Genomic DNA, 14033 nt, shown 5'->3' on the forward strand with positions numbered 1-14033 from the left:
TCTGTGTCTCCCTCTCTCTGACCCTCCCCCATTCATGCTCTCTGTCTCAAAAATAAATAAACATTAAAAAAAATAAAGTGACAGAGAAATGGGCATTCTGTGTATTTATGGTGGGAGTACACACATTACAGGACCTTTGTAGAAGCACGCACCAAAACTCGAAGGAGAAACTGTCCAAACACCCGTTGACCACATCACAGCACATTCCCACATCAGCACTGCACGTAAATGTACCCCTTCCAGGGGGCAGGTCGGTGACAGCAGATGGGACAACCATCACGCCCCGTGGTGTGAAGTGGCTGAAGGCACTTGTGGCGGGCGGTCACAACAGCCTGAGGAGGCAACACCCATTTCTGAGAAGAGCCTCTTTAAACCTGTCAACAAGTAGCTTTATCTTTGAAGTTGTTGCATGGGAAGCAACCACACCCATATAAGAAAAACTAACTCATCGGTATCCCACAGCCCAGGGGTAAAAACACTGAAAAGGTGACCTTACTCAAACATGTGTTCTGGAGGCTGAACCCACAGCAGCCACCCTTGTGGCCCAGGCGCTGGGGGACCCGCTCACACCTGCGTGGTGACATACACCAAGCCGCAGAGCAGCTGTCAGGGCCAAGTCTCAGGACACAATTACGGCTGCAGTAATACAGGGGAGGAGACCTCGAATACCAGGATTTTCCATGTACTATGTGGTTAAAATAGTTTCTGCGGAAGGATTCACATAACAGTCCATGAAGCCACAAAGTCAGAGCAGGTTCCTCAGAAACCAGAGTCCTGGTCTCTGCGATGCTGTCAGACTTGGCGTCCATAACTCCTGCCTTTACACTGCTACTTTAAGTTACTTCTCATTGTTTAAATTCTTTTTAATAGTTACTTTTTTTCCCCTGATCTGGTTATGAAAGGCTAAAAATGTTATAAAAGGACAGATTACATAGTAAAACCCCTGCATAATTCCATCACTCAGAGATAACCATTATCAACAGTCTGTTATTTATTCCTTGTTTATTCCTTCCTGTCTATTCTCCAGGAAGGTGCTACACTGTATACATTATTAGAAGGTAATATAATACAGCACGTGTACTGTTTGGACATTTCTTTTTTCTTCTTGGTACATTGTGGACAACTTTGCCAACTGGTGTAACAGTTACTTGTCTCTCTAGGAGCTTAGGGCAGTCCACTGTTCCCTGTCCATATACTAGTGGGTTAATTCCTTCCCTTTTACGTTACAATGTTTCCAAGGACTTTCCTGGATGCACAGATGTACAGCTAAAGATGTTTCTATAATGGATCCCAAGGAGTCAAATGCTGGGACAACAAACCGCTACAAAGAGTGTAAAGGTTTCTGTTTGTCTTAAACACTGTCCAACACTGAGTTCATCAACATTTTTTTCCCTCCCTAAACAGTGTATTTCAACAAATCAGGTGTCCCCCCCCCCGCCTTTTTTTTTTTTAAAGAGAAGCTTCAGATTGACAGCAAAACAGAGAAGGAGGTGCAGAGAGGTTTTCCATACATTCCCCATCCACCCCTTATATGTGACCTCATCTATTACCAACGCTCCCCACTAGCGTGGTACATTTGTTGCTACTGATAAACCTGTACTGACATATACTAATCACCCAAGCCCATAGGCTACCCTGAGGTTCACTCTTGGTGGTGCACATTCTATGAGTCTGGATAAATGTATGGCGACATGTATCCACTATTATGATCATACAGGGTAGTTTCCCTGCCTTCACAGTTCTCCGTGCTCTATTCATCCCTCCCTCTGGCCTAATCCCTGGCAACCACTGATGTTTTACTGTTTCCACAGTTTTGTCTTTTCCAGAATGTCATATAGTTGGAATTGTATAGTATGCAACCTTTCAGACTGACTTCTTTCACTAGTAATGTACATTTAAGGTTCCTTCATGGTTTTTCATGGCTTGATAAGAGTATTTCCTCTTAGCATTGAAAAATATTCCATTGTCTGGATGGATCACAGTTAATTTACTCGTTCACCTACTGAAGGGCATCTTGGATGCTTCCAAGTGTTGGCACTATGAATAAAGCTGATGTAAACATTTGTGTGCAGGTTTTTGTGTGGACATAAGTTTTCAACTCATTTGGGTAAATACCAAGGAGCAGGACTGCTGGGTCACAGATTAAGAGTATGTTTAGTTTTCTAAGAAACGTCACACTGTCTTCCCACATGGCTGCGCCATTTTGGATTCCTACCAGCAAGGAATGAGAGTTCCTATTGCTCCACATCCTCGCTCGCATATGGTGTTGTCGGTGTTTTGGATTTTTGCCATTCTAGTAAGTGTGTAGTGGTATCACACTGTTGTTTAATCTCCAAAGCCCTTTTCTTTTCTGATTGTGTGTAAGCGTTTTGGGGAAGGAAGGTGGGGTCCTATCTCTAATAGAATCTTCCCAAATGTTTCGTAATCCTGAGCTATCTGCTCATGACTAACAGTATAGGGTTAAAATGCTGACCAAAACATATCAGGGGGGATGATCAATTTTGTCTTTATAGTGGGTTGAGCTTAGATTCTGAACATGGGGGTTCCCTGCTCCACCAGCCACCCAAGCCCAGTGGATGAGAACACAGGTTCAGTTTAGGGGCAGATGCCTAATACTCACAACAAATGATGGAGACATCCGGAGGACTGGGGTCATCTAACCTGCTACTCTTTTTTTTTTTTTTTAATTTTTTTTTTAACGTTTATTTATTTTTTTGGGACAGAGAGAGACAGAGCATGAACGGGGGAGGGGCAGAGAGAGAGGGAGACACAGAATCGGAAACAGGCTCCAGGCTCTGAGCCATCAGCCCAGAGCCCGACGTGGGGCTCGAACTCACGGACCGCGAGATCGTGACCTGGCTGAAGTCGGACGCTTAACCGACTGCGCCACCCAGGCGCCCCTAACCTGCTACTCTTAAGTGCAGTCTCTAACAAACGTCACCATTCCCAGCATTTGGAATTTCTAAACCTGTGGGGAACACCCACAGAGCTATCCTGTCCCATACACTTGGGCTGCAGTGTCATCTGTCAGAGTCTCTGTGCCTTTAATCTTTAAGGAATTTCTCAACATTTCTTCTAATAGTACTAATTATTTTGCATATATATACATATATATGAGGTTTATTTTAAGGAATTTGGATGGCCCACGTGTGTAGTCAATTATCTTGATTTGATCTACCCAGGTCATTTTAAGATTTTGGAAAAACAAAAATGTAGCTCTTCTCTGTCAGAAAATTTAGACACCTGATGTAGAATAGTAAGAATTTAAAAATAGCCATTAAATAATTCCCTAGTCTGTGACAGGCACTTCACATAGGGTATTCATTGCATTGGCAGGGTAGGTATTATCATCCCAGTTGTACAGAAGGATAAAGTTTAATCAGAAACAACAGTAACTCATCCAAGGTCCCCATAAGCAGCAGTGTGAGCCTGGAACCCTGACCGCCCTCTGACCTGCTCACTTGTAGATAGAAAAAACTGAGGCCAAAGTAGACAACCAATTCGCCAGAGTAACCATCATCAGAAGGCTCAAAGCTCCTTTGCACATTTTCTCCTTATTGCTTCAAGGCTGGAAGTTACATAATTTCAGTGACATTAATATGTAACAGCTCTGTGCTTTGTTAACAAGGCTGCCTGCAGACTGGGGGAGCAGGCAGAGGACAGCGAGTTAACCCCACAAAAGGCATCCCAGGAACGCACGGTCCTCCACGTGGCAACAATGGCGTCTCTGTAGTCTGGTAAAGCTCAAGGGGTACCGTGGAGGCTGGTGTGAACTTAGAGGGACACCACATACTGCTTAATGAGCCTCTACTGCTCCTCCGGTTTCTCTCCCCCTGCCTCTGCTTTCTGCTTCTGCTGCGACTGAGAACAAATATTTCCCTTGGTAACCGTCTTCCCTGGTTACTCTCTTGGCGCCTCTGCACAAAGATCTGAAAGGCATTTGTTCCCAAGGGAAGCAGTGATTTTCGATTTTACTAAGAAGTCAGCTAGCATTTCTCAACATTCCTCTCTTTCCTTGTTTTAAAGAAAGCTCTGGTTTTGTTTCATTTTCAGCCGGAGACTTTAATGACACCAAGCAGAACCTACTTAGTTTAGAATTTCAGGTAAAAGCTTAAAATTTTAAGTTTCTACTAAGGCATGTGGAATGGTTTTAATATTTGGGTGTTTTATGTTGCAAATGTGTTTAACACTTGAGGAAATTAGCTCTTACTAATAGATTTTAGAAGTTTAAAGTGTACATTATGCTGCTTACTTGTTTTTTTTTTCAGGATGAATACTTCCCAAGTATTTTGAACTTTTACAGAATTAGGATTAAAGATACTTTTGTAAGTTTAAATATAATTTACATGCTCAACAGAAGTAGAAGTTGGTTTGACAATTACATCCTCAATTTTTAAAACCTAAAAGAACAAAAAGTATTAATTAAAAATGTTTTTCATTTTCAGCCTGTTGAGTGACGTTAAAAGGGACAACAGACATTTCATGGCTTTGTGTAGAAGTTTAAAATTCTCAATGTTATTTTAAAAACTTACTTAAGACAGTGGATGAAAAACTTTAAATGGAGATAAACAATAAGTTAACCAAGATTTACAGACAGTATTTAATGTTGGGATAAAACAAGAAGGGCTGGAAAGAAAAATGTACTTGATCAAAATAATACCTACTGTGATTTAGAGTACCATAAAATTTTAACTCTAGAAACATATTTACTCAACTGCAAAGTTGCTTGTTAAAGTAAATATTAAACGCAATGCAAAATTTTATAAATCACTGAAAATAACAAAGGCCTAGGTATCAATTATAAATTAAAAAATTTTTTTTATTGATTTTGAGAGAGAGACAGAGAGTGAGAGAGAGGGACAGGCAGAGAGAGGGAGATACAGAATCCAAAGCAGGCCCCAGGCTCTAAGCTGTCATCACAGAGCCTGACGCAGAGCTTGAACCCACCAACTGTGAGATCGTGACCGGAGCTGAAAGTGGGACGCTTAATTGACTGAGCCACCCAGGCACCCTGACATTGATTATAAAATTGGCAATGAAAGGCCATTTCATAAAACTTATTTAAAATTTTAATGAGACTATTTAGATCCTGATTTTGTTAAAATTAAGATAGCTCTGAAAATTTATTTCTGTACATGTGTATTTAGGTTTCTGGATGAAAGTGAGCCAATTCTGGGGGGTAAGGAGAAAGACTCTGGGAGGTAAGTCCGGGGGGGTCCCTGGGGTGAGCAAGCCCAGGCCTGGTCCTGTCAAGCGAGTGCTTCCGGGAGGACAAGGGGCCGCCCGGGTGCTAGAGACCCTCTTGGGCGTCCTCCTAAACCCTGTCCAGGGCCGGACTAAACTTGCACCTGGTTCAAGACGGGGCGTCCGCACAGACGACTGTTAATGCAGGACAATGTCCATGCATTCTCACGCAGAGCGCAGTGCACGCTCTCCACCACAGCCACGTCCCTGGCCCCTCCTGCCGCCCCCATCCTGGCTCTTGGCCCAGCCCACATACTGCCTCCCTCCGTTCCCTGCTCTCTGAAATGACTCCTCCAGGGTCCATTGCCCATTGGCGAAGGGATTGCTCCTTTCATGACTTTTCATGTTAGTTCTACTAAAACCAAAGCAGATCACAAAAACTGGTTCCAATGTAGCTCCAATTCAATGATGTCCAGTAGAGGTTCTGAAGAGGCTGCAGTAATTAGTGGACATACATACTGAATGCAAGTCTGCATGCTGAGGCTGGCGGACAGGACAACCTTGGCGGCGGCTATGTGCGGGGCCATCAGCCCAAGGAGGAGAACCCCCTCCTTCAGGCCTCAGGCAGAGGAAGAGCAGGAGAATGAGGCTGCACTGGGGGAAGAGGACAAAGAGGAAGGCAGAGGCACAGTAGAGGACAGCTTGTGTGCAAAAGACAGATGGCCTTAGGCTAAAAGATCCCAAGAAGGATAAACAAACAAAAAACAACCCTACACATTATAGTAAAACTTGTGAATATTAAAGAGGAGTTGAAAATATGAAAAAAAAAAAAACTTCCATAGAGAGAGAGAAAAAAAAATATTTCTCACAAAGAGATAAGACCCAGATTTGGGTTGGATTCTCATCAGTAACAGCAGAGATAAGAAGTAAATAGAGGGGTGCCTGGGTGGCTCAGTCGGTTAAGTGTCCGACTTCGGCTCAGGTCATAATATCACGGTTCCTGGGTTCGAGCCCCATGTTGGGCTCTGTGCTGACAGCTCAGAGCCTGGAGCCTGCTTCGGATTCTGTCTCCCTCCCTCTCTGCTCCTCACCTGCTTGCAATCTCTCTCTCTCTCTCTCTCAAGAATAAACAAACATTAAAAAAAACAAAAAAAAGTGAAAATGGACAACAGCTATAAAGTTTTGGAAGAAAAGGATTGAAATCATTATTCTATTTCCAATTAACCAATGATATTTTCTGACACAAGATTTCAAAATTTTTAAAACCCGCAACATTCTTTTAGAGAAAGAGGATTATTTTAACAGAAAATAACAGTAATCTGAGGGAACTCCTGGTTCTGATAATAGCAGAGTAAGGAATTCAGAACAAAAGCTGTTGAGAATAATTAGAATAGAGAGGGAAAAAGCAGGACTAATATTTGGGATAGAACTGAAACCAAATAGGTTTTGAACAACTTTCCTTCTGAAGGCATCTAGAAGGAGGGTCCAGAAGAGGCAGCAGACAATTAAATGTAGCTTAATTTTTGTATTTAAAAAAAAAATTTAATGTTTATTTTTGAGAGAGAGAAAGAGAGCACGTGCGGGCGAGTGAATGGGGGAGGGGCAGAGAGAGAGGGAGACACAGAATCGGAAGCAAGCTCCAGGCTCCTAGCTGTCAGCACAGAGCCTGACGTGGGGCTTGAACTCACGGCATGATGAGATCACGGCCTTAGCCAAAGTTGGACGCTTAACTGAGTCACCCAGTCACCCCAAGAATTGAGTATAGCTTTAAAACAGCCTCAGCAGGCAAGAGAGAAATAAAGCCCTAGGAACGGGGCTACGCTGGAAGCAGGATGACAGGGAGGGTGATGCCAGTGAGGTCCCCCGCTCTGGTTTGGGACCCAGTGTGATCCATAAGCAGACATAGCAAGGCTCAGCTTCAGAACATGCAGTCTATAACTGGTAGTGCCCTCACCCTAAGGCCTGAAGCAGATGTAAATCCTTCTGGGATAAGAATTTATTATTAAAGCTTCCAAGTATTTCCCTAATTTTTCATTATACAATATCTGGTGCTCAATCAAAAGCCATCAGGCATAGGAAGAAATAGTACAATGCGGCTATAATCCCAGGGAAATAAGACAACAGAAACAGATACATCAAGTGTTCAGAAAGTGGGAGTCTTCAGACATAGACTTTAGGAAGAATGTGATTAACATGTTCAAAAAGTAAAAGACAAGACTGAAAATTTCAGTGGAGAATCAGAAACCATGAGAAGAACTCACTGAAAACTCAAAAACAAAAATCCCACAGTAACAGAAACAAGGAAGTCAACGGATGTATTTAATAGTGGAAGAGAGAATTCATGAACTGCGACACAGGTTAAAAGCATAACCAACCAGGACAATTCACAGGCAGACAGGGATAGAGACGACAAGAGAGGGTAGACGCACTGAAGACACCATGAGGAGGCCATCATGTCGACCAATGTAGCCCTAAACACACTCAGGACGAAGTAGGAAAGTACTGGGTGGAGAGAAGGGCTGATGAGTCTCCAGGCCATAGATTCAAGAAGTGCTATAAATCTCAAAGGCGACAAAAACAAGAAAATCCTATCTATGTACCATACAGCAAAAGAGCTGAGCACGAAAGCCAAAGAGAAAATCTTAGATAAAGCAGCCAGCAGAAAAAGTTATTTAAAGGAGAAATAGGGGTGCCTGGGTGGCTCAGTCGGTTAAGTGTCCGATTTTGGCTCAGGTCATGATCTCGTGGTTTGTGGGTTTGAGCCCTGTCTTGGGCTCTGGGCTGAAAGCGTCAAGCCTGCTTTGGATCCTCTGTCCCTCTTTGTGCCCCTTCCCTGCTCACGCAGGCTCTCTCTCTCTCAAAAATAAACATTTTTTTTTTTTTTAAAAAGGAGAAATAATCAGGTGGGCAGATGAATATTCAATCAAAATTAAGGAAACAAGAAGATGTTGGAATGAGATCTTCAAAATGCTGAAACAAAAAACTTGTCAACCTACAATTCCATGTCCAGCAAATGCATTCTTCCAGAATGACATAAAACATAAGTATTTTCAGATACACACACAAAAAGAAGTGGTCACCAGTAGTCCTGCATTAAAGGAATTACTAAAAAGTGTTCTTAAATCAGAAAGAATGGAACCCTGACAGAAGCCTGAAACCATGGGACGGAATGGGCAGAAAGAAAACAGTAAATGTTCAGGTGACTGTAACACAGGAGGTCCCAGCTGGGGCAGGAGGATTCCCTCCATCGCCCAGCACATAAGGTGTGAAGACATTTCTGCTCGCCATGAGCGAAGGGAAGGTGCTGGCTGCATCTACTGGGCAGAGGCCAGGGATGCTACTGAATATACAAATACAAATTCTCCAACCCAGATGTTAGTGGTGCCAAGGCTGGGAGAGCCTGATCTAAATGACAATCACCATCATCTTCTGAGGACGTCACATGTATCTAGAATTAATGTGACAAGAGTGGCACGGTGCTGGGCTGAGGGACAGAAGGAGGCTGTCCTGGCCTCACACTGTCCAGGACGACAGAGAGGCTCTGGTTTATACCAGACGTGACAGGCTGAGATGTATGTGGTAATCCCTACAAAGAGCAGAATAGTAAAAAGTGTAAATTACTAACAGAACAAGAAAAACTCAGTCATCAATTTAAAAAAGCAAGCAAGCAAGAAAAACAAAACAAAACAAGCAAGCAGAACGAATAGAAAGCTAATAGTCAGAAAACAGATTTAAACTCAAACATGTCAAGTGTTGACGTTAAATAGAGACTAAATGTTTCAATTAATAGACAAAGATTGTCACACTGCATTAAAAAAATTCCATGATATGCAAATAGAAAGTATATTGAAAATATAAGACTATCAGCTATAATATCTCACAAAGTAGATCTTACGACAAAAAGCACTATTAGCAATATAAAAAGTACCTAATGATAAAAGCACTGGAAAGATCTAACAATTTTAGATTTGAATATACCTATAACACAGTCTCAAAATATATTAATAAACATGACCAAAGTGACTTATAAATATTAAACTACGTTCAAAAATAAACCCAAGGGATAACATAGTTCAAAACCAAAGGAGACTCTATTATTATATTTGTAAACTGAAAATTAAAATTAAGAATACAAAAATACGTCCAAAAGATACATGCATAATATCTATAATCACAAAAAATTGGCAAAGAATTTAAATGTCCATCACCAAACTGTTTAGAGGGGTCATGAAAGACGCAGTAAACTAGAGGGTGGGAAGCTAGGGCCCATTCGCCAAATTCTGTTTTTTAAACAAAACACCATAGTTACATAGTCTTGCCTGTCTGTTCACCTAGTGTCTATAGCTACTTTGGGCTATCGCAGCAAAGTGGAGAAGTTTCAACAGACTGTTGGACCTCAGAGCCTAAAATATTTATCTTCTCAACTTTGGAGAAAAAGTGTGCCTACCCCTTGTACTGAACAATGAATTACAGTCAAGGCAATGTGTCTTTTCTGCCTTATAAACATACGCACCATTTTGAGTTTTTAAAACATATACGCTACTTTTAAAAATTTGACTATTAAAAAAATTTCAATATTTATTTATTTTTGAGACAGAGAGAGGGAGAGACAGAGCACAAGCGGGAGAGGGGCAGAGAGAGAGGGAGAAACAGAATCTGAAGCAGGCTCCAGGCTGAGCTGTCAGCACAGAGCCAGATGCAGGGCTTGAACCCACCAATGGTGAGATCACGACCTGGAGCCGCAGTCAGATGCTTAACCGACTGAGCCACCCAGGCGCCCCTCAAATTTAAACATTTTAAGAACAAATGATAAAAAAAGATTATGAACTCTGGAGAGAGAAACCTATGTGAACGCGGCCTGTATCTTTATCTTTTAAAAGTTTATTTATTTAAGTAATCTCTACCCCAATGTGGGACTCAAACCATGACCCTGAGATCAAGAGTTACATGCTTTTCCCACTGAGCCAGCCAGACACCCCCATGGCTTGTATTTTTACATTTCTTTGGGCTTTCCTATGGACAACAGACTGGAGCTCAACCTAAGAAGACCCTGTTGACAGAGCTGTCTGAGCCCAGAAGATGATGAATCCCCCACAGCTGGAAACGGAGGAGAGCTTCAAGGACTCACTGAAAGTCTGAGCTGCACACAGCAGAGTGCCACTGTTATAAATGGCCAAGGTTACGAGGACAAAGCTTCACCTGAGCACAACAGAATACAGAATGGAAGTGGGATCATTCCTCAAGGAACACGCAATTCTGGCCACACGAGCGAGCATACACGTGTGAGACTTGGAAACCAAGCAAAAGAAAACAGCACCTCAGAGTCAGAGTAAACCTCGGGAGGAAGATCATCGTGCGCAAGGGGTCTGTTTAATTTTAGAAGACCACTAGAAGACCCCATCTAGTTAGAATTCATTAGATGTGCCTGTAAACCGCCTGCCTCTGTCTGGATTAAAAACCTCTGTATGAGTTCCTCTCAACAGGGGCTTCTCCATCTAGACACTTCCGAAGTGCTGGGCCCTTCGGTTCCTCTGTCGTGGTGGGTGGTCCTGGGCTCTGTAAGACCTCCAGCAGCATCCGGGCCCTCCCACACACAAGGAGTTGGGAGAGCCCCTCCTAACAGTGACTCTGAAGAGAGTCCAGATGCTGCCAAATGGGACCCATGGACAAAACTCTCTGGCTGAGAAGCACTGCTTTCAGTGGTGGGCTGCAACCTTGTGCTGCAAAGTACTTAAATTTTGCAGGCCAAATAAATGTTAGCATCTACTGAAACTACCCAATCACGCTCTTTAGTGGAGAAGTCCCCGAAAGTAACACACAAATAAACGAGCATGGCTGCTCCAATACAACTTTATGTATAGATAATGAAATTTCAATTTATGTGATCTGTCATGAATTATTACTCTTCTTTTAAATCTTAAAACCTTTAAATTTAAAAACACAAAAGCCATCTTAAGCTTGTAGGCTGTATACAAACAAGCAGCAGACTCAGTTTGGCCCCTACTCCAATTTCCTGACTTCTGATCTAACCTGTCAAGCCCAGAGCCTGGTCTCCAAGGACCCCATGATACAACTCCACCTCTGTCTGAGGAAAGTGTGAGATCCTACAACAATGCTAAGAAGTTCACACAACTGGGGATTTTGCGCATTATGTGACAGAGATATGTGATTCCAAATAGCCACCTTCGGACTCCCAACATCAAGGTAGTAGCCCAACCCAACTACAGTGGTGAGGAGAGTTGAAAATTAAAGTGCACATACGTAAAGTGCACCTGTAAAACCATAACACAATCAAGAAAATGAATATATCCATCATCCCCAAAAGATCCCCATGACTCCTGGTAATCTACATGCCCCTGCCTCGAGGCAGACATGGGTATGCTTTCCTACAGAAGAGTTTGTGTTTTCTACAATGGAATTGTGTATATGTCCTTCTGTATGAGACTTCTTTTATTCAACATATTTATTTTGAGATTTACTTATCACTGTTGCTAAGTAGTATTCCATGGTATGGATACATTACAAGCTGTTTATCCACTAACACATTGAAAGACATTTGGATGTCTTCCACTTTTTGTCCAGCACAAAGAAAGCTGCCATGAACATTCACATATAAATATGTGTGTGGACATGTGTTTTCATTTCTCTTGGGTAAACAGCAGCAGAATGGCTGGGTAAATGGCAGACGCACATGTAACTTTAAAAAAAACTGCCAAACTGTTTTCCGAAAATGTTTATGCTGTTTTACATTTCCAACAGCACTGAATGAGAATTCTAGTTATTCTGCCTACTTGTCAACATTTGCTGTGGCTTATCCTTTTAATTTTACTCATTCTGACGGATGCGTGCTGGTATCTGATTGAGGCTTTAACTTGCATTTTCCCAATGACTAAGGATTTTGAGCATCTTCTCATGTGCTTATACGCCTTGCGTGTCTCTTTGGTAAAGTGTGTTCAAAGCTTTGGGCTTTTAAAAGTTGGGTTTTCTTTTCATGTCAGAACTGTGATACTTCTTTATTCTTTTTTTTTTTTTTTTAATGTTTTTATTTATGTTTTGAAGGAGGGAGAGAGACAGAGCATGAGCAGGGGAGGAACAGAGAGAGAGGGAGACACAGAATTCGAGGCAGGCTCCGGGCTCTAAGCTGTCAGCACAGAGCCCCGATGCGGGGCTCAAACTCACGAACTGTGAGATCATGACCTGAGCTGAAGTTGGATGCTTAACAGCCTGAGCCACCCAGGCGCCCCCTTCTTTATTCTTGATACAAGTACTTTGTTGAATACATGTTTTGCAAATATTTTTTCCAGTATGTGGCATTTTCCTACTATTAACAACATCTTTTGAAGACAAAAAGCCTTTAATTTTGATGAAGTCTAATTAAAAAATAAATATCATGCTCTCTATTGCTGTACTTAAGAAATCTGTGCTAAATCCAAGGTCACCAAAATTTCTCTGTGTTCTTCTACAAGTTTATACTTTTTGCTGTTATATTTATGGTCGATTCTTTGTATGATACATGACTGTGCACCTCGTGCTGACCATGTAGGCTTGGTCTATTTCTGAACACTCTCTTCTGTCCCACTGATTACTTGTCTGTCTTCACATCAGTATCACACTATATTTCCCCATATTTGCAATAAGTATCGAAAATCAGGTAGTGGTAGTCCTCCAAATTTATTCTCTTTTCCAAAGTTGCTTTGGCTATTGTAGGCTCTTTACATTCCCACAGCAATTTTAGAATCATCTTGCCATTAAAAAAATAAGCAAAAAAGCCTGCTAGAATTTTGACTGGCTTTGTGACAAACTATCGATTATAGAATTGAGAATTTAAATCTGAGTCATCTGACCTATACACACAGCACACATACCCTATGCAGTTCTTCCATTTTCTGCAGCAATCCTTCATGGTTTTCAGGGCTGCAATCTTGGACATCTTTTGTCAGAAGTATCTTTAAGTACTTCACATTTTTATGCCTTTATAAATGGTGTTGTATTTTTTTTTAATGTTTATTTATTTTTGAGACAGAGAGACAGAGCATGAATGGGGGAGGGTCAGAGAGAGGGAGACACAGAATCTGAAACAGGCTCCAGGCTCTGAGCTGTCAGCACAGAGCCCGACGCGGGGCTCGAACTCACGGACCGCGAGATCATGACCTGAGCCGAAGTCAGCCACCTAACCAACTGAGCCACCCAGGCGCCCCTATAAATGGTGTTGTATTTTTAACTTTGGGTTTTTTTTTTTTAAATGTTTGTTTATTTTTGAGAGAGAGACAGAGCATGAGCAGGGGAGGGGCAGAGAGAGAGGGAGACACAGAATCTGAAGCAGGCTCCAGGCTCCAAGCTGTCAACACAGAGCCTGACGTGGGGCTCAAAACCACAGACTGCGAGATCATGACCTGAGCCAAAGTAGGTTGTTTACCTGACTGAGTCACCCAGGCACCCCTTTAACTTTGTTTTCTTTACTGTTGTTAGCATGTAGAAATAATCCTGACTTCTGTATATTGATCTTATATCCTGAAACCCTGCTAAAATCAGTTGTAGCTTTTTATGTAGGCACCATGGGATTATCTATATACACGAACAAGACATTTGTGAACAGTTTCTTTTCTAGTCTGGATGCATTTTGTTTCTTGGTCTTACATTACTATACGGGCTAGAATATTCAATAAAATGTTGACTAAAAGTGGTGAGACCAGACATCTTTTCTTTTTCCTGATCGTAAGCGGTAAACATACTTCAAAATCAAGCACGGTATTAGCACTAACTTTTTGATATACGACAATGATCAGATTTAGGTTCACAACTGACAAATGACATTGATACACCGTTATCACCAAGTCCAGAATTTACAT

At 41.9% G+C, this 14033-nt stretch overlaps 2 protein-coding genes across 7 annotated transcripts in view; one reads left to right on the forward strand and one right to left on the reverse strand.

The window, feature by feature from the left end:
• CENPP (centromere protein P) overlaps positions 1-14033 on the reverse strand; it is a 232200-nt gene that overhangs the window by 39499 nt on the left and 178668 nt on the right. The gene's annotated exons all lie outside the window — the stretch shown is intronic.
• The window catches only part of ECM2 (extracellular matrix protein 2), a 33434-nt gene continuing 23010 nt past the window's right edge, over positions 3610-14033 (forward strand). For 2 of the 4 annotated variants that reach the window (XM_040449606.1, XM_040449609.1), the window contains exons 1-2: positions 3610-3737; positions 4054-4103. The gene's annotated coding sequence lies outside the window, so the exon portion shown is untranslated. Of the gene's footprint in view, positions 3738-4053; positions 4104-5147; positions 5202-14033 lie in introns of all 4 variants that reach the window. The other 2 variants (XM_040449607.1, XM_040449608.1) reach the window with 2 other exon arrangements.

Source organism: Herpailurus yagouaroundi, unplaced genomic scaffold, assembly GCF_014898765.1.
Source record: "Herpailurus yagouaroundi ecotype Mexico unplaced genomic scaffold, PumYag 199, whole genome shotgun sequence".
Taxonomy (NCBI): domain Eukaryota; kingdom Metazoa; phylum Chordata; class Mammalia; order Carnivora; family Felidae; genus Herpailurus; species Herpailurus yagouaroundi.